At 47.6% G+C, this 20,872-nt stretch overlaps 1 protein-coding gene across 17 annotated transcripts in view; it reads right to left on the reverse strand.

The window, feature by feature from the left end:
* The window catches only part of LOC111840224 (disco-interacting protein 2 homolog C-like), a 112,781-nt gene that overhangs the window by 64,875 nt on the left and 27,034 nt on the right, over positions 1–20,872 (reverse strand). Inside the window, exon 1 of one of the 17 annotated variants that reach the window (XM_072710856.1) lies at positions 5,326–5,380. The exons of the other annotated variants lie outside the window; for them this stretch is intronic. The gene's annotated coding sequence lies outside the window, so the exon portion shown is untranslated. Of the gene's footprint in view, positions 1–5,325; positions 5,381–20,872 lie in introns of those variants that run through there. 17 annotated transcript variants of the gene reach the window in all.

A 20,872-nucleotide genomic window follows, 5' to 3' on the forward strand; every position in this document is an offset into this window, starting at 1 on the left:
TCTGCCCCCTCCTGCCGGACTGTCAGGACAAAGAGGAAGTGACCTCACAGGGTGAAGAGTAGGGTTTCAGAGGGGTAGAAAACTTGAGGAAAGTTCCCAGAAACTTTCCATTCCGTGGGAAGTTAAGATGGAAAATTTTGGAACTATTTTATATTGGCAACTTTCCATGAGAATTAACAGGAATATATAAGAATTAATGGGAAAATTCCCAGAATTTTGCAACCCCAGTGGAGAGTCAGCCCAAACTGGCCTGGGGTGGAAAAACCGGGGAGAACAAGGACCCCTGCAGGTGGGGGTTTAGGTGGAGCCCAAAGTAGGTACAGATCAGCCCGCACGAATTCCCAAAGAGCTTAGGATATTCTAGAAGCTTCTACGGCCAACCAATCAGCAGCTCTGGCCCTCAGGCGCCACAGTGCCGTCTGTCAGAGTGCAGTTAGTAATTAGCGCCTGGTTTACAGGTGAGGTGATAACCAAGTCAGGTAATTACCGAAGCAACAACAGCAGAAGTAACACAAAAGCCGCGCAGTGTTGGCCGCAGCGCTGCAGGACAGAGGCAGAGCCAGACTGAAACATTCCTGAATGCTTCCAAAGCACCACTTAAATGGCACGTGGCTCTGAGATCATCGGCTGACCCCCTTCCCGCGTTCAGGCGACAGCTGAACTCAGGGCTTTATGTCATTAAAAAAGGCCGCAAACGATCTTCCCGCTGGAAACTTTGAGCTGCGTTTTCCAGGTTGGCGCTGAATGCAGGGACAGATTTAACTGGAGACATGGCAGACCACAGAACTGCTGAACACGCACACACACAATATATGTGTTATTTCCAGTGTTGGGGAAGTTACTCACAAAAGTAATCCATTACAGACAGAGGTGGTAAGTTCAGGTCCAGAAAGCATAAATCCAGACCAAGGTTTCGTTTCAACCACCCAGCTGAGTACTCTGTGACTGTAACTCTTTATACTCTGCAACAGACCACAGTACCTGAGGCCAACTAGGTTCATGAATTTGGGGTATTTTTTAAATGGAAATGTACTTATTTATTGTAACTTACAATCCCTCATATCGCTAAATTACCCTTTGCCCGCTAAAAGCACCTGTCCGCCCCCCCACCCCCCAGTAAATGTGAAGAGGCAGAGTGTGACCCCCCCCCCCCGCCCTCCCAATGAGTGCAACGCTGCAGGAGGTTTTTGGTTCAGTCCCAAGTATATCCTGCAATTGCACATTAATATGCGTCAGTGAAGATCCCATTGTATAAGTGGGTAAAGGCTGATGTATCGTGAAAGTCACTCTGGGTAAAAGTGTCCTTTGAAATAAATGAAAATAACTCCAATAGATGCATGTCTGCAAAACAGAGGCCGCCGGTGGTGAGGAAGAGGTGACGAGTGTCACGGAGTTAATTAGAGTCGCGGGCAGGAGAGCCGGCACCCAGCCAGGGCCACGGAGGCTGGGGCTTAGCGGGGGCCTGAAAACTTTATTTAAGCAGCTGCAGGAGTGTTGGGGGGGGGCACCACCGTTTCCACAGTTTTAGTGTTTGGATGGTAACCATGCCCCCACCCCACCAAGAAACCCAATGACTTATACTCTCAATCTCTGAGTAACAGCAAATACCGGGGGTGCCATCCTACAAACAGGAATCGCCTGTTGTTACCTCTCTCGGGCGTTTATTTAGCTTTCTGTCAGCAACAGGGGGGGCTTGGCTTCTGCGTAAAGCCTGCAACTGCCGTACAGCCTCCGAGAGGGTTGGGGGGGGGGGGGGGGGGGGGGGAATGAGAAGAAGTAAGGATGGTTCACGCTTCCCTCCTACGCCGCTGGGCCGCAGCCCCATGCGACAAGCCCCCACCCCCCCACGGGAGCCCACCCAAATCTGACACGCAGGGTCCAGTCACCGTATCTTGAACCCGTGCGTGGAACGGCGCCCTAGAATGCGGGTGGAGTTCCAAAAACAAGACGGAAGGAGCCGGAAGGAGTGAATCACTCCTTCTGATGTGGACTCAAAGGCCGCATCACTAGAGATTTATGAAAGAGAGGGGGCTAAGGCTTTCCTGGGGGGGGGGGGTCTGATTTTAATGAAAATGAAGAGGAACACTAATACATCTATTAGCATATTTATTTTGGGAGGGAAGGGGCTAAAGAACATTTTGCAGGACGCCAAGTCCCTCAGAATCACCCCTAACAGCACTTCATCTTACTACAAAATTGAAAGCAGTAAAACATCTGAAACCCGTAGGACGTGGATCTCTCAAAGCACGGCCTAATTTAAAAATGACACATCATCCGTGATTAAAAACGCAGACGGACACCTGGGGCCAGCGGGGGGGGGGGGCTGGTCACATGACGTGATCACTAGCGCCGCAGGAAGTCGCACCTGTGCGTGTCAGACATCCCTGACTGAGTTTCCTCTGGCTTTAGGTTCTCTGTAACAGAACATTGGACCCAGGGGGGAAAAAAAATGGATTTAACTGGCACAATAATCAGAAGTTAAACATTTTAATTTATTAAAAAGTCATTAAAAGGTAGCTCTGTAACGTCTATCAGCATGTACATGCGCCACTCAACAACGTTCATGCCTCAGAAGCACTTTAAGTAATAATTAGCACAATATTGAAGAGCTGAGTACTTAAGTGCTTAATATTAAAATATGCATGACCAGGCAGACCCTCGTAAGCGAGAGATTTCTGCATGATGTAAATGATTTAATGCCTCGATCACAGACATGCTGGACCCATCTGTACTTAAACCTGACAAGTCGTTTTTAAAGTCTTCACCTGATCACACCTTTTTAGACTTAATCCCCACGGTTGCTACACGATTACCGCGATTCTATAATCGTGATACCTGCGCTGTAATGCAGAACCAAAAGGGGATCAGACCATGTGACCACAAGTAAACAACATTCACAACAACATACAGAATATGCAAAGGATGGCGTGAAATACGGAGGGACAGATTACGACATTCAGATTTGCGGTGATGAAACACCTTTCTGCCTGACCTCTTCTGCTGCTGGGCTAAAATACCCGAAGGTACAGCTGTTACCCAGCAACACTGTGGGCTATCCTGGGGGCAGAAGCAGACTTCACACCAAGAGATGGTCCCCTCAAATCCCAAAGGAGAAAAATCACTGCTGTACCGCTGAGAAGGACGTTCGGGTTGCTATGGTAAAGAAGATGATGAAGTGTATGGAAGTTCAGCTGTGAACTCGGGAAGATTCTGTGCAGGGCTGCTTTTGCCTTTTACTTTTGCCCCAAAGCTTACAGAATCCTGTTCCTTTCTTCTACATGGTACACCAACTCCCAGAGTTCTGTTCCTTTCTGCTCTGTGGAGCGACTCTACTCCCGAGAATTCTGTTCCTTTCTGCTCTGTGGAGCGACTCCGCTCCCGAGAATTCTGTTCCTTTCTGCTCCGTGGAGCGACTCCGCTCCCCAAAATTCTGTTCCTTTCTGCTCCGTGGAGCGACTCCGCTCCCCAAAATTCTGTTCCTTTCTTCCCCGTAGAGTACTTTGCCCCTAAAATTCCATCCACTTCTTTCCTGCGGAATGCGAAACTTCCAGAATTCCATTTCTTAATTCTCTGCGGAGCACCCCTACAGCGAATGGGCTTCTACTGTGGGCAGCTAGAAAGTAAAACCCATTAAAAACAGGAGGGAAGACTGTGCCTCCCTGCTGATTATAATGGGTAGGGGAGTAAATGAGAGGCAGTTTAAACCCTTCCTCCATCATATTCCCCGGGTTTATGTGATAATCCAAGGTTTTAACTGTGCTTGCGTTGATTAGCACGCATATGCTTTTAAAACCTGCCTAAGGGATTCTATTCTTTATTTTTTTATTATAAGATGAATAATTCACACACCTGTAATTATGACAATGGTAACAATGCATTAATACACTAATTTAAGCTTGCAAATTACAGGTATTGTGAGTTTCTGTGATCTTGTGCCTTTTGCAAGCTTATCTGGATTTGCACAAACTACATCGTGTTGTGAATCCTTTAGGTTTTTGTCATTCAATTCAATTTTGTCACCAACAGGCTAATTTGTAATTAAACGGGGTGGGGGAAAGGACGAAAAAAAAGAAAAATTACATTAGGGTGGAGCTCCAAATAAAGACTGATGGTTGACAGCTGACACCAAAATAGATAAATAGTCTATTTAAAATCAATCCACAGCGATTTCAATCAAATCTGAAAAGAGGATGTGAAGAAAATGGCACCGAAGACTGACAGATGTGTGAGATTTCAGCGTCGCCTTTGTGCAGCCGACGGCGAGCAATGCGGCTGTTTTCTTAGGCGCGACAGCCGCAGTCCATCATAATATACCCCGGATCTAAACAATGTTCTCTTTGCATATTACAAAATGCAAATTCAGCGACTCCATTTCAGTCACACTCCCGCCCACATCGCTGTCACCCAGATTAAGGTGCCACACGGGCTGAAAGAAACAGGACCCCCCCCCCCCCATTTCAGAACCTGATAAATCAATCTAGAAAATGAACACTTGTGTTGCAGGTGGATGGGTGTTGTTGTATAAACACTCGCGTTTCCCTTCTCCCTCGGCACAGAGGGGTGGAGAGACCGTCCATAGCAGCGGCACTGGCTGAAAAGTGTTGGATCCAAACCTGCTGGGACGGGTCCCAGATACACTAGGGCCCACTTGGGACATCTGGGACCGAGCTTGTCTGGACAGGCCCCGTCCGCTCTAATCTGAGAAGCTGATGCCAAAAATACTCAATTCCACCCAGATGACAATATTCCCTCTAATTCAGGCCAACGGATGTCCAGGGCGCTGGTGCTGATGGACAGTGCGGCTGGAGGAGTCGTCCAATTCCTGCAAACCGCAAGCGACGGGAAACCCGATCCGATTCGGAACTTCATCCGGTTCTGGGGGGGAAATGTGACCATGCCGTACACTCAATGAATCTTCCTAAGGAACTGACTTCTGGTCAACTAGCCACCGGGGTACCACAGATCGGCCGGTTGCGAAAGGTACGCTATCAGGACGGGAGCGTCATTCAGTAAACAAGTTCTCCGCTATTCCCTGCAAAGCACGTCCAAACCCAAGGACGTTTGAAGACATCCAGGACAGCCAAACATGCATCAACAGCAGAGATGGACAGTTCAGGTCCAGAAAGTAAAAATCCAGAACAAGATTTTGTTATAACCAACCAGTTGAGTCCTCTGACTCTTTTTACACAACTAGTTGACTTAAACAAAATCTTACTCTGTATTTTTACATTCTGGACCTGAAACATCCACCTCTGATCTCGCATCATGGTTCCTTCTGTATCCATGTATCATACAACTGAAACATCTCCTCGCCCCAAAACTCACCGAGCACGTCTGGTTCCCACGGTGGTAAGGCGAGAGCTCCTGGTCACACGTGTGCCAATGCTCCCCTGGAATTAACACAACTTCTTTTTATATATATATATATATAATAATAAAAAAAAACAATGCAGGAAGGCCTTCCTAGCTGCGGCTCGCTGCCGTTGTCCTCTTGCGCTTTAGGGCGAATGGCAGCGATCCCAGCGCGTGGGCAACGTGTCAGAGGATAACGGGCTGATTTGCATTCGCAAAGACACACCCACGGATTCCTAGCAGAGGATCTGAAAGCGACATCCTCCCTCGCCCCTGTCCCGCTCCCCCCCCCGACTCTGGCCTGCTAATTAAACTGGATGCTGCCTCCCCGTTGCCTTTCTTTGGAATAAACCATTAGGTCACATGCTTGGGTTATAACAAGCGTCACCCCCAACAGCAGAGAAGTGGAACGGTCCGCCCAACATGCCCGAACACGTCGCTTATGGATACTGGGGAAACAAAGAAACCAGCGGTCTGCTTTATTTATTTCATTATTTGACAGTCAGGGGGATGCGTGGACTGTCTCATCTTCCCGGAGGGCACAGGGGCCACAAAAACCAGCGAGAGACACTAAGGTGGCCTCGATCATTAGTGAGCATCTGCTGCTGAATATTAACCACCCGTAGAAACAAATTTAAGATGCCCATAGTTCAGTCACATCTTACTGAAACACACTACAGCTAGGAGAAGACTTAACAAGCTCTGATCTGTGCTTTTATTTAAACACAAGCCAGAGCTGAAAAGCAGGACCACAGGCCACAAATGGGAGGTAGGATATTACCTTGTAGAGGTCGACCAATAAATCGGCCTGAAATGAAAAAGAAAAAAAAACTGCAGATTTTTAAGCATTTTACGGCATCGGCCAGTTAATGAGATTACACGGCCGATATAGTGATGGTTGGGCACGGCCTCGTGGATTACTCACTTCCTCGGTGCCGTAGCGTGTCTTATCAGCGACGACAGTGGTGAACCTGCACGGCAACCAAAATGTAAGAGTCCTAAATATTACCCGCGTAACATCAGTTTCAGTTGATGAATATCATCGCCAGAGCTGAAACGATCTCACTTTCGAAACATTGTTACTTTTGTCAGAAGCTGAAACATAAAATGCCAGAGATACCATCAAATCGCTTTTAAAATGCTGCATGTCCTTGTTTGAAGTGTAACACTTCAATGATTGTTTTTGCGTGTTATTAATGTTAAATATTTGAAGCTAAGCAGCTGTGTTGCTCATTTGTTATTTTTCCGCTCTTCCTCAAATCCACCCCCCCCCCCAAAAAAAAAACAGTATGGGTCACAAAAAACCCACATTGATCGACCTCTAGTATTAACCAAAGGGTGGTGTGGTGACACTGCAGACCCGGCCTACAGAGTTGTGGGTTCGAATCCCACCTGTATGTGTGGAGTCTGCATACTCTTCACATGTCAACTGGGCTTAATGCAATAACTTCAGTTTCACTCTGTGGCCCAAAAACACTCGTTCGGCTGTAATCTATGAACTGCTTAGTGTTGCCTGAGCCCTGTGATGGACAGGCAGCCCAGCCTGTGGGTCCCCTGCCTCAGGGAACGCAGTTATGGGAAATAGCAGGTGGACGTGATAACCTACTATGAGTCATATAGGTGCTGAGGTCCAACGCCATAGAGCCAGATGGAAGTGGAAGCAAATTTTAGGTGCTATAATCAGCAACTTCAATGCAAAAATATGCAAAAGATCCAAGCAACCTTTGAGTACTGGGCTGAGCCCTCAGGGCAAGCAGATACACTGCTGCTGTACTTGGGAGGGAAGGCCTGCCCTGCCTGAGTAACACCTGCAGAATTGCTTATCCAGTACAGGGGCCGGGAAGTTAGGGAACAGCCTGAACAAAATCCCAGTCCATCAAAGGATACACAGTCACACTATTGCCGATTTAGTGATACCACACACACACACACACACACACATACAGACAGACACACACACACAGACAGAGAGTGACACACACACACACACACCATACACAGACACCATACACAGATAGACAGACACACACACACACACACACACACACACCATACACAGACAGACAGGCAGACAGAGTGACACACACACACACACAGACAGAGTGACACACACACACCATACACAGACAGACACACATACACACAGACAGACAGACACACACACACAGATACACACACACACACACATTTGCATTCAGTTCTTTGTGGGGACTCTCCATTCATTTCTATGGGAAAAACCCTAATATTCCAAAATGACAACCTTAACCCCTACCCAGCCCTAACCTTAACCATAAGTAACCAAACAAAACACAAGACTTTGGGCATTTTTAGTTTTTTAGTCACAGATTTTTATACAATTCATTTTCCCCTTAAGGGGACTGAAAAACTTGTCTCCATAACACCAACATGGCAAGTTTTTACTACATTGTAGGGACATTAGATAGTACATACATAAGCCACACACACACATATATTCGATGCTCAAAGACAAAAAGGAGACAAACTTTAGACCCTCAAATCTGGAGTCATGAAGCCACAGTGCTACCCAGGGGGACACAACATGGTTCGTGGAGGAAGTCAGCTACAGATGTGTTTTGGTGAGCGAAATGCTTGGAAAGCTCTCAAAGACAGCAAAACTGAAACCCACTAACAGGATAGCAGGTCCTGGGGCTTCGGCTGTAAACATGAAGCCTTACTGCTGATGGGCGAAGCGCAATGCTACGCGAGCGGCTGGCAGAAGATCTGCCTCCAGAGGTGAATTTGTGTAAATATTATTATATATATTATAACACACATCCAAAGTGAAGAATAACAGGTCTCTGTACATGTTTTAACACATGGCTAATGACGTATATTAACGCTCACAGTCCAACGTGTGGAAGGCCTGCTCTCATTTAAATAAAAACAGACACATTAGCTACGCTCTTTAACGAATGCCTTGTCCCATTCGCATCTGTATCACTTCCAGATGTCGTTAATCTGTTTTTAAATAGTGATCATTAATATTTTAAAACATATTCCATCCTTATATAGAAAATGTAGCATTAATTAAGTGAAACAGTTTAACGACACAGAAAACACGGCAAAGGGAAAGCGTAAAATTTGTCGTGTTTTACGGCAGGTGTCCCGGAGGTATCCTTTGTTGTTTTAAGTTAATTGTTTTGCCTGGTTTCCATCAGCCCAGGGCCGTTTCAGCCCTATTCCACAGAGCGAACTGAAGGAAATCAAGCTCTGCTTTAAATATAAGCATTATTAAGCTACAGGTCCAATCAGAGTGGAGAGCTCCAGTCAGCCATCCAATCAGAAACAATCGAGACTATTCAAATATTGCTCTAGGTCAACTGTTGTTTTGGTGCTTGTATTGAACATAAAGGCTAACAGGTTACAGAGTTATTCTCCTATTTTTCCCAGTCATATGATTTCTTGGGCAAAATCATTATATAATAACTATCAAGAACCTCTGAAACTAGCCTAATCCAAACACTCCAACAGAAATAATACAAGCGGCTTTGCATCGGTGTTCATTTACTAACCCAAAATAATCAGTTCCATAATTCTTGCATGTCAGCTGTATTAATTATGCATACTTTAATTATTACATGCTGCAATGGGCCATTATGCATCGCACAGGGATACTCGTGGCCAGCTTGGGCGTCCGCTCCTGCAGACAGGACCCCGTCTGGCGACGCTGGCTTTGTAAACACCTGAGCGCCATGAGGAAGTGACTGTAGGAAGCCCTCAGAAAGCCCTCTCTGAACGGGAAGCGGCCGCATGCTGGGGAGGAGGGATGTCGAGTTTAATGCAGATGGGGAGAGGACGGGGTACGCACACACATTGCACGGGGGGCGCGCGTGCAGGAAGTGTGATCTGGGCAGGCAGGAGCTCAGGAAGGCACCAGGGGGCTCAGCCCGCACAATATTTATCATTGCAGATTTGGCATTTGAGATGATCCATTTAAACAAAAAAGAAAGGAGGGAGGGAGAGAAAAAGAGCGTGAGAGACGAGAGGGAGAGAGAGTGACAGAAAAGCAGAGAAAGAAGAAGAGACAATGAGGGAGAGAAAGAGTCAGAGAGAGGGAGAGAGAGTGAGATGGAGAGAGTGACAGAGGGAGAGCAAAAGGGAAAAAGTGAAAAGGAAAACCACCCCATGTAATGTCTAATGTCACCAGCAGGGCGGCGCCCCGGAGTCATGTGAAAAGGAACACCATCCCTCATAATGTATGATATGACCAGCAGGCAGGGCTGGGCCCCACAGTCATGAGCTTTCAGCACACAGAGCCGGGTGCTGCTAAGACCATATGGGCCAGCAACTGGGACCAGAACGCGAGCACCGGATCATTTCAGGACAACTATGCTTGGTATGTGAGGACCTGAAAAAAATATCACTTCCTTTTCCAAAGAGTTCCTCACGAATGAAACCTAGGAAATGCCACTGGGGTTACAGGAAGTGACATCGAGCAAAGCATTTGGCACCAGTCCCTGCTAAGGCTCCCTTCCTGTCACAAGGTTCCAAGCATCTGTTTGGTAATTTATTTTTATGAACATGACCTGCTTGTAAGAAGAGAAACCTGCCACCGCTGATCCAAACCCCTCTCTTTTCCGGTGAACCGGCTAACCCTGCGGCGCAATGTCAATCAGTGACCTGCAGCCACACCCCTCGGCGATGAGGGACCGCCCCCCTGCTGGCAAAATGCGAGGACCCGCCCATCGTGACAATTCAACAGTGTTGTTCGAGGGATTGCCTTTCTAGTCCACATTCAAATCGCAAATGATCCCCTGGATTAAAAGAGCTTTCCATTAGGGAGATTAACCCGCGAGTCAAACCTGACCAGCAGGTGGCAACGAGGAGCGACAGACGCGGTAAGTTCAGAAACAGAGCTGAGAGGTTATATGGGATTAGGTTCCAGGTGCATCAGTACGATTCCCAACATCCCTTCAAAAACTCCCGTTCTAATCTTTCACATATTGATAGTTCCCTTGCACAGGCCTGCAAAAGGGTAACAAAAAATATGTAGAGGAGATCAGTTCCCAAAAATTAGGGTCAAAGCATAGAACTGCAGAGTGGGTTAGTTCAGAGGGGTCGGGGTTTCAGGGGGGCTCTGGAAGCTTGGGAGATGGGGTAACAGCTTTATGGGGATTCAACGCCACTTTGGAAAAATATACATGTTGTTATTGCTTTAAAGCGCCACACAACAAAAGAATCTACTCAATTAAAAACAAAATTAAAAGAATAAAACATGTCCATGAAGAGAAACCAGTTGGCAGTCAGATTACCAGAAGTGGAGTCTGATTTTATTTAACTAGGAGCATCTGTTTGTTTGGCCCACAAATAACCACGAACCCCTAAAGGGAAAATGTTTCCACAAAATGATCCTCAAAAAAGTCGACTTTAGCAAACCTGCTGAAAATGGACTTTAAACATAAACACGTAGTCAAGAATTTGCCGCCACCCTGACAAAAGTATCACAAAGTGCTGATATTTTGAGCACCTTTATTCTATTTGGCTTGACAACCAGAAGGTTTCCATGAGAAACCTTCTCAGCACTGGACTTCAAATCAGCCAAAGACCGCCACTCCTGCTTTTATAGCTTGCAGTCGGGGTGATCGATGTTGACAAAATCAACTGCGACTAAACGTGCTTCCCCTCGGTCCGTTTGGGATGTGGTGGGGGGAGACTGTGCTACCACGCTGTTTAAAATACTACAAACAAGAAGCAACCCCCCCCCCCCCCCCCCCCAATGTCATTATCCAACTGTGACAAGTGTTTTTCTCTCTTTTTAGGCACCGTGCATCTGTCAGATGACTTCCTCGAGGTCCTGCCATCAGAGCTACAGAATAGGAAATACCTCGAATATCCTTGAGGTTTTTGCTACCCCTCCCTTCCCACTCCCCCCCCTCCCCGATCCAGGCCTCATCACCCAGCCCACTGGCCATTCCCATTGCAGAGCTCACTGGAACGTTGCATGTAAAAACGGCATGTGGAACACGCACAAAAGGTGAATGATTTCAAGAAGCCCCCAGGAACTGAAGTGACTGCATCTAAGTTCGACCCGTCGCCTCCTCACGCTACGTATCTTGGACAGAATTCAGGGCTTTCTCCATCTCCCCAGTATCTGCACCTCTTCCAGCGTTTCTCTCAGACCATTTTCTCGCTCACCAGGATATACTTCTTGCTCGACTCCCCCCGGCAGCCTAGAGCGACATTACGGTGATTTAAAAGTCGTATATTCTCTTTTCAATCACACTCGTCATGCTACACAGTTCTCTGTGTGTGTATGTGGGGGGAGTGGGGAGGGGGTTGAGGCAGTGCAATTTATGGTTGGGAAATAATCCACACATACTGCCGAAATGACAAGGCGTCCAAGGATGTATAACAGGCGGCACTATAGCTGCACGTCCCCAAGGCTGGGGGTTCGATTCCCACCGCTGGCTCTGCGTGTGTAGAGTCTGTGCTCGTGTAAGATTTCTCCAGGTACTCCGGTTTCCCATGTGTTTAGATCAGCTGGTGCTCCTACACCATCCATAGTTTGCATGCATGTGTGTGCTCTCTGCAATGGTCTGACATTTTCCAGGGCGTCCCCTGGCCCTAGCGGAGATGACCCCCAGACTCATGGTGACCCTCCACTCTAAAAGCAGCAGGGAAAATGGATTAGGTGACCATTGTCAGTAAGACACCAGACAGGTTAGTCTCCCGCAGGACGCAAAAAGATGAGAGAGAGAGAGATAGAGAGATAGATAGATAGATAGAGAGATAGATAGATAGATAGAGAGATAGATAGATAGAGAGATAGATAGATAGAGAGATAGATAGAGAGATAGATAGATAGAGAGATAGATAGATAGACTCCTTTAGCAAAACAAACAAGGCCCTAAACTCTAGACAGGAACTTGCACAGCTTGCTGACCTTCCATCCCCCCCCAGGGGCTTTATGACAAATGCATCTGCTAAGCTCATAAATTACATTAAACTGGTCACGTGACCCACAACCACAGCGACGGAGCTGCCAGGCTGCCAGAGCGAGTGTCCCCCCCCCACTGAGAGAGACAAGCCCTTGTCGGATGCCCCTTAAAATAATGGAGGTTGGGTTTCGCCAGCAAAGGCTCAATTTGTGTGACGGGTCACGGATCAGGCCCCTGGGGAACGCAGAACCCCCCCCCCCCCCCGTCCCCAATCCAGAGTGACCACCCCCATCGTTAGAAGCAATGTAAGGCATGACCGATAGGGAAGAAACCAGTATCCTCCATATTCAAAAGTATCTTGAGACTCACAGAACGAATGAAAGTAGATCGGCAGGTTCTCATCGTGCGGATCTGTACACGGGCGATTCTGGGCCCAGCTTTCATCACGGCACAATGCTGAACAGGGCTCTAGTCAATCTGCTCACTTCCACAAGGTTTTGGGGACAGGCCTCGTCACATCGGGACATGCAGGCCACCATGTCTACTCAGTCTGGGGAGGGTGAGAGTTCCCACCTACCTGGAAGAACACTGACCAAAAAGAATCCTCACTTTATGGCTGTGGCCATCACAACAGGTCTTTGTCTGTATGGCATGGTTGGTACTTATACCATTCCCCAGCAGGTCTCTGCTTCAATGGCAGGTCTTTCTGACAGGTATCTATCTGTAAGGCCGGTTTCTCTGAAAGTTCCCAGCCTCAATGACCAATAACTATATGTAAGGTTGATCTCTATGAAAGTTCTTGGCCTCAGTGGCAGGTATCCATCTGTATGGCAGGTAACTATAAAAGCCCTTGATCTCAATGGCAGGTCTTTTTGACAGGTATCCATCTGTATACCTGGTCTCTATGACGACTCCCAAACTGGTGTACATTTCCCAAATGCTGCCAATAGCAACTTACATAGGTGGAACCATTCATTTGCATGGTTACAACTATGTAAGTTGCTAATGTTATTAGCAACTACGCTTTTGGGAAATATACCCCTGTATGGTGAGTCTATGTAGCAGATCAGTCCGCCTAACAGCAGCTGCTTGGTGTAACTCATTGCCATCCTGTCAGCTATTCTTGCCCCATGTGATGTTCCATTATTACCTCTAGGTTCACATGGGATGGCATCGCCTTGGACTAACACTTCTGTCACTGAGCAACAAAGACTGGCACGGGAATAGCGTAGCAGGTCCGCTGGAGAAAACATGAACGGCTCGAACGGCAGGATCGGGGGTGAAGGCTGATCCCACAAACAAAGCAGCAGAATCAGTCATCAACCACAACCCAAACCACATTCCTCCATGCTAAGTGTCCCATATTTTGACAAATTGAGCTCCGTACTCTGACCTATATCACATCGCTCTGTACCCGCGATTATATGGTGCATGCACAATAATCATCAGGGCTTTAGATGTCTGGTGAAACATTTGTCCGGATGCCATATTTTCAGTACTATACGGACATTTACTTACACCCACAATCTGGCAAGCAGATTAGTACGTGCAAAATATTAATGTATATTAATGTGTAATAATGTATGGTGACAGCCAGAAGTTAGCAATCTGTATAAATTCGGTGTATCATTATGTTGAATAAATGCGTCGAACTTTAAACTGCAAAAAGTACCGCCACAACACCAATATCCTTTTTAACCTTGTTTATCCACAATATCTCCTCTTTCAAAAGATATAGCTGCTGAGCTGTCCCTTCCTTCACCAACACTTCAACACTTCAACGATTTACCGAGACAGTAGCATGTTGCATGCTCTGCGAACCGAATTTAATAAACATAAGGATATGCGGAATTCATACAGATTGTTCATTTTTGGGCATTACAATATGCATCTCGTTAATCTTTCCGACACACTACTAATCTGCTTACCAAACTGTGGGCATAAGTAAACATCCGTAAGGTTCTGAAAAGCCGGCATCCGGACAAATGTTTCACCCGTCATCTAAAGCCCTGGTGATTATTGCACATGCGCCATATAACTGCGGTTACATCGCAATGTGATGTCGAGCAGCCTTGCTACCATGTAAAGAAAACCACCTTGTCACTCTGAGGCAATGACTGTAAGTGTTTCAGACCAACCCCACTTAAAATTGAGAGAAGCTCTGTCACTTAGAGCACCAGAGCTGGCAGGTTTAATCTGTCTGCGGAGCGTACCACCTCCATCGATCGTGGGGGGGCGGGGTTGGAGCCCCCTAGCTGCATGGTCATTAGGGCCACTGGCGCAGCCATAAAAGCTTTCACTCGGGTTAAATAACGGGATTACCGGAGCAATTCCTGAAGAACTTCAGCTGTTCACTCCCATGCTCCTCCCTATGCACATATGCTCTCAAGCCCCCCCGCCTTGCATTACAGATGAGGGATTCACTTTCAGGACAGAGCAAATCGTCATAAAACCCTGAAACCTAGACTGAAGAGAAAAAAAAAATAAAAAAATTGCTCCCACTGATAGTTATTATTCAGAAAGCCCACAGCTGCCTGCCCCCCGCACTCAGGAACACACCTTCAGGGTGGGGGGGGGGGGGCCCTACTCTCGCTGTATCGAGTCCTGCTTCACAGCCAGAACAGGAAGCCAGCAGTCGGGAGGGTCTCACCCAGGGGGAAGTACCCGCAGGGGGGCATCTCAGACCCCGTGCCATGAATTCCCCGACTGCCCACGTCACCCCCTAGAACACACGAGGTTAGGTCAGCTGACCCCCAACGACCACCCCTCTGCAGCCCGATGGCTGCTGGATACTTACACCATATTGGAAGGGGTCATATTTCATTCCACTCATGACTGCAGTGCTGCAGTCACTTTGAGAACAATAGGCAAATAAAACCCCTTGTGGCAGCATAAGTTGTGTCACGATCCCATCGATGTCACCTCCACATTCGAAAGCCCTCATATTATATTAAACTTTATTAAACTGTTGTTATCAGACATACGGAGAGTCCCAAAAGCATGGTGCCTGAATGCAGCGATCCCTTTAATAATTAAACCCACATTTCACCGTCATCTTTCGACTCATATCTGAATCCTGAGGGTGTCCGCAGACACCAGATGCACGCTGCACTCCAGCACCTGTCCCATGTCCGCGACTCTGTCCCCAACACTTGTGACAAAAACCTCCTGACTCGCAGTCAAGCAGCATGCCAGCGTAGAGCCCCAGGGAATACGAGCAGATCAGCATCATTCACGCCCCGCTGCACTTGCAGACATTCCGGGACACGCAACAGAAAGGGTGAGCGGTAGAAGACCGGGGCAGCGTGTCGGTGTGATGGGATAACCAAGAACGACGGCAGGGACATCAAAAACAGCAAAGAGGGCAACGTCTCACGCTCAGAAGGCCCAGTCGTGCACTCTGCTAAACGCTCCGCCCCGTGCAACATCTGCCAGGTCCGCATGAGCTTTTCCAGATGTCCCGCTGCAGAGAGACACGCTTTAAGTCGCACATCTGGACTCGATGAGGAGCGGTACGAGGACTCGATCCATCTAACCGGGACTTCTCCAGGTTCGAAGAACAAGAGCAGGAGGAAGTCGGAATGCGAGTGAGGGGTCTTGTCAAAACCATGTCGCCTCAAAAAAAAAAACGGTACGAACAGGAGACTGCATTTACACAGAAAACGACTCATTTATATGGGCAGCACAGTCATCCCGATTCAAGAAGTATGTAAACATTGAACAGGCAGACATGAGCAAAACCACAAAAACAAACACGCAGTATGTCACATACACCCTTATCATCCCTAAGGATTTTCTGCTGATAAAATAAAACCCGAATCTATCTCCATATGCGTTTCCCACTCTGCCAGCAAAGGTTAAAGGCTGGTCTTCCATGTCTCAGAGCAGCCAGGACTAAATCCAGTAACTGAGGGCTGTTTGACAGGAATGAAAATGAAGACTCTCGCTGGAAAGGCACCTCTGCCGATGCCATTGGCCGGCAAGCCCGAAAACAAACAAAAGGCTGTAGATGATTGGATATCCTGCAGGTCAGCTGGGAGGCGTGGCCTGGCTCCCATGGAGCAGAGTGGGTGGGACTGGGGGAGGGACAAAAGCGATTTCATAGGATTTGATAAGTGTTGGAAAAAAGAGCTCTGTCAATCCAGGTTCTACCACCTCATAGGTGCAGCTCAATGAATTCAATGAAGAACCTGAACTTGTGACCACAGAACCTGCTCTAGTACCTGAATAAAACCCTAAACTGCTCCAGACCGACGCTAGGAAACACTTTACACAACATCTTATCCTCATCCAAGAACAGCAATGAATATTTTAATTGCGATTGTGTGATACTGCGATTGTGCGATACTGCGATTGTGCGATACTGCGATTGTGCGATACTGCGATTGTGCGATACTGCGATTGTGCGATACTGCGATTGTGTGATATTGCATGAAGTTGGGGGGCTGCTGCTCCTGGTGCCAAGGTGGATTCAGGTAACACAGGTAGGGTGTGACACATGCAGGAGTTACAGATACAGTCCATTACAGATCCACAAAGGTGGCGCAAGTGTTGATCGACAGCACTAACATTCCTCTTGGCCGTGGCCAATAAGAACAGATGGGCTCCTGAGAGCAATAAAGTCTGAAGTCTACAAGGTAGGATCAAGTGATGTTGATCTTGCTAGTCCTGGGGTACATTTAACTCAATATATGACATGTGCTTAAAACAACAGGGGAAGCAATTAAAAATGGTAACGATTTCGACAAAGCCAAACAAGAAAGCAGACCATAACTCAAACGCTGAAGGCCAGATTAGCACTCCTGTATATTCCATGGTGGCGATACCCAAGCATGTGAACCTAAAACAGCATAAAAATGCGACTAACTGCTCGTGGGAGTTTTACTTACACAAAGATGTCCTGAGGGCAGAATGAAAAATGACTGGTGCGGAGAGATAACCAATCAGATTGTAGAAGAGATGGGTCCAAGCAACTAGAGCAGGCAGGACCAAGACATCCGATTGGTTGAATAATTTTTTCATTCTGCACTGTCACTGTGCATTTGTACAAGTAAAACTGCATTGAGCCGACTGACCACACTGGCTGAAAAGTCTTCTACACCAGGACCAGTCACCTGCGAGTCGCTGCTTAAGATGTGGAGAACATCCGAGCGGAGAAAAAAAATCTCCCTGAAACATCAATAAATTATATTAAAATAAATTTCCCGTTTTATCTCTTCATGCTGGCAGAGCTCAGTGGCACCGACAACAAATCTATTCCCACATAACAATTTCCTTCTTCATGTGCCTCTCATCTGATATAACTATCCTGCTCGGGTGAGTAATTTATATGACCTCTCTGACAAATTGCTCAGGAGCAGTTTAAAGAAAAACGCATTGGGGAATGTTTGGAGGAGTCCGACATCCCTGCGTTTTCTGCTCTCTAATGGCCTATGAGTCACTGGCATGAATAAGAATGGAACTACAGCCTCCTGTCGTCCTATATACTGTACATCACAGTGAGGCACCAATCAGGACTTTTAAACTATTCTCTTTTTAATTTGTCTGCCAATCAGGGAATAGAACCTCGACGCTAGAAAACAAATTGAGAATCAGGTGTTAAAATGTAGCACTGACATTCAGTTACATTTTATTCGAGATGGAGACCATGGATGCATTACTCGCACGGGTTAATGAACATGAAACAGTTTCACGTGTAATTGGCCCTCAGAATTCTGCATTCGGACGAGAGGTAGCGCGACGAGAGTTATGACCCGCGGTTTGGCTTCCCGGGATATCGATTCCGCTCGCTAGAGGAACGATCCCGGAGCAAGTCCTTCAAAATAAACGGGTCCAAGCCCCCGACACCCGCCACTGCTGGAAGAGCCGACCCCTGCTCCGGAAAGACGAACCGAATCTCACGCAACAGTCTGCCAGAGGAGTGCGGCCAAACCACGGCGCCATCAATCTTTCACTGGGGATGAGGCATGCTATTTTTAGTGTGTGTGTGTGGGGGGGGGGGGGTTACCGTTCTGTCTCCCTTATGCGTGTGTGAGAGTGTGTTTCTCCTTAGTGAGAAAAGGGATCCGGAGTTAAAGGCAGCTTGTCCGTCTACCTTTCCAAGTTGATGGTAGACATCTGGAGGTCATATGTCTGACCTGAAGGTCTGAGGGCATCCAACCCACTTCCAAACTGACTCAAAACTCACCATTTCACACCCAGGGGGTGGCAGGGCTACACAGAGTCCTTGTGTTTTGCCCCTAGTGTCCAATGTCTCATGATAATTCAGGGAAAAGACTATGTTCAACAGCAGTTAGTTACATTGACCTTTAATGCTATGACAGCAACGTGGGCTATATTAATGGTGAGCGGATGGACAGTAAAACAGACTGAGCAATTAAAAATGTTAAAAGTTCATTAATAATTATGAATTGCTACAAACAGTCAAAAATCTAAATAAGATGTTTAAGATCAGTATAAAAACATAAAAAAAAAAAATATCAAAAAGACCCTCTGGCTCAACCAGCAGCATTCCGATAATCTGAGGCATTCTGGAGTCACATGACCAGCGAGGGTGGCTCCTTCACACTGGGGTGTCTTTAGAAGTCTGGCGTCACAGGGCGACTGTCACGTCACATGACACCAAAGCCCCTGGCAATCCCCTGTCCTACAATCACCAGATTGTAGTCGTTAGCAGCTGTCATCAGGCCTTGCCCCGCCCCCTTCATGCCACCTCACCCCTCCCCCCCTCCCCCGGGACAGCCGAGGGCAGCAGCCAGGCTGGGCAGACAGAGAGGACTCAGTTATGGATGAAAAAGGATCCATTCCCCCCACCGCCATCTCCAGCTGCCTCCTCATGCCATGGTGACCTTCGGGAGCCCCCCCCCCCCCTGTCGCTTCGATGCACAAGTGACTCCCTACAGTAATCCAGGCTGTCAGGTAGCATTAGCTACATTGCTAAAAAAAAAAAATTTAAAAAAAAAGAGACAATGTCAATCTGAGCTGCCGCTCTCTTCTTGAACAAAAGCAGCGAGCCTATGGGTATAATTCCACCCACCCCCCCCCGCAGCTGTCCATGAAATGGGCTGCAGATGTTAAACTCCACCCCCCCCCCCCCCATGTCACCTTTGCCAACTGAATAATAGAAGACAAGATGGATGCTCCGGGCCCCCAAGCGGAGGAATGAGTCCGTCCACCGGCAGCAGCGGCGCCCAAAGGGGAGGAGGAATCCCCCGGAAACCCCACGCCAATCAAAGCCACCCAGTCATACTTCCCCGAGCTGTAATTACACAGTGCCAGTAACATTTAGTAAGAGAGGGCGGCCAATCGGCAGGTGACGGGAGGAGTTTAAAGGTCGCGGCGATGATGGGATGGAGTCGGAGAGATGCGGAGGCCCGGCCGGCTACGGGGTGAGGTGGTTCCGTGCCCACGAGGCTCGCGACGCAGGCTGACGGCTGACCGTCAGCGGCCGCGGGGGCCAGTGCTTGGCCTTTAAAGGTCGCCGCCCGCGTGGCAAACCGTGGCCAACGAAAGAGTTTTACATTAACGGATCTGGTACCAGCTGCCAGTGTTCAAGGTCGCCGAAGGTCAATGGCCCTGCAACAACAGGCACTGAGCAAAGACGGACCCCGATTTAGAACCAGTTAGAACATCCACAAAGTACTGCCCTCCGAAAACCTCCACTCCCCCAATCTGCGTGTTGTCTGCTCAGCTCAGACCAGACACACCCCCTCCAAGACACCCGGCAACCAAGCACAGACATCACAAGAACCAACAACGCAGACCGAGGGACACAGGATTTGCTGACGTGTGCTTACTTTTCTAAAATTGTAGATTCAACCAAAGCAGTTCTGTTACATAAAACTCATACTCACCATGGACCTCTAGTGTCATGTTGCATCCCCCACACCCAGAGTACCACCAACCACACACACACACACGTATGTGGAAGCTGGGGCCAGAACCGACGCCGACCGTGACACCATTGACCAGTCACGCAGACCCCAGAAGGATCCAACCCCTAAGCACACATGGGTCAGGCAGCCTCCTCACAGAGATTCGGATCGCGTCCAAACGACATGATTGCTATGGCAACAGCAACCATGTCTCCCCGTGGGGGCTCCGGAGGTCCGAAATCACCATGCTTCCAGTGTGGCCTCGCAGTCTGTCCCATAGGACCCCACACGGCACAGCAAGCGTTTCGGAGATCAAGTCGGGTCGGAACGTGACTAAGACCCAAACACAGAGGGGCCACGGTTGGGCAAAGTGCCGATCTGGCTCACGGGGTCAGGCGGCCATGTTGAGACATCTGTGAATGATACAGAGAGACTTGGCTCGCTTGAAGTCATTGAAACAAGGCAAATTTAAGGTAAACCGACTGAGTACAGCCTATAAGATCTGTGTAAACACGGTTTACTTAATGGATTTCAGATCCCTAAAGCTTGAAGCATAGAATTTTTACCTGACCCCTAAACTGTAAGTATATAGTGATTATACACTAGAAAAAGTTATATTTTATATTCTGTAGTTTATTTAGACAGTCAAATATTCACTAAACCATTAAAAATTCCTCCAGGATTAATAAAGTATCTATCTATCTATCTATCTATCTATCTAAAACAAACATAGTCACAATGTTTTGG

This window comes from Paramormyrops kingsleyae, chromosome 4 (genome assembly GCF_048594095.1).
Source record: "Paramormyrops kingsleyae isolate MSU_618 chromosome 4, PKINGS_0.4, whole genome shotgun sequence".
NCBI lineage: Eukaryota > Metazoa > Chordata > Actinopteri > Osteoglossiformes > Mormyridae > Paramormyrops > Paramormyrops kingsleyae.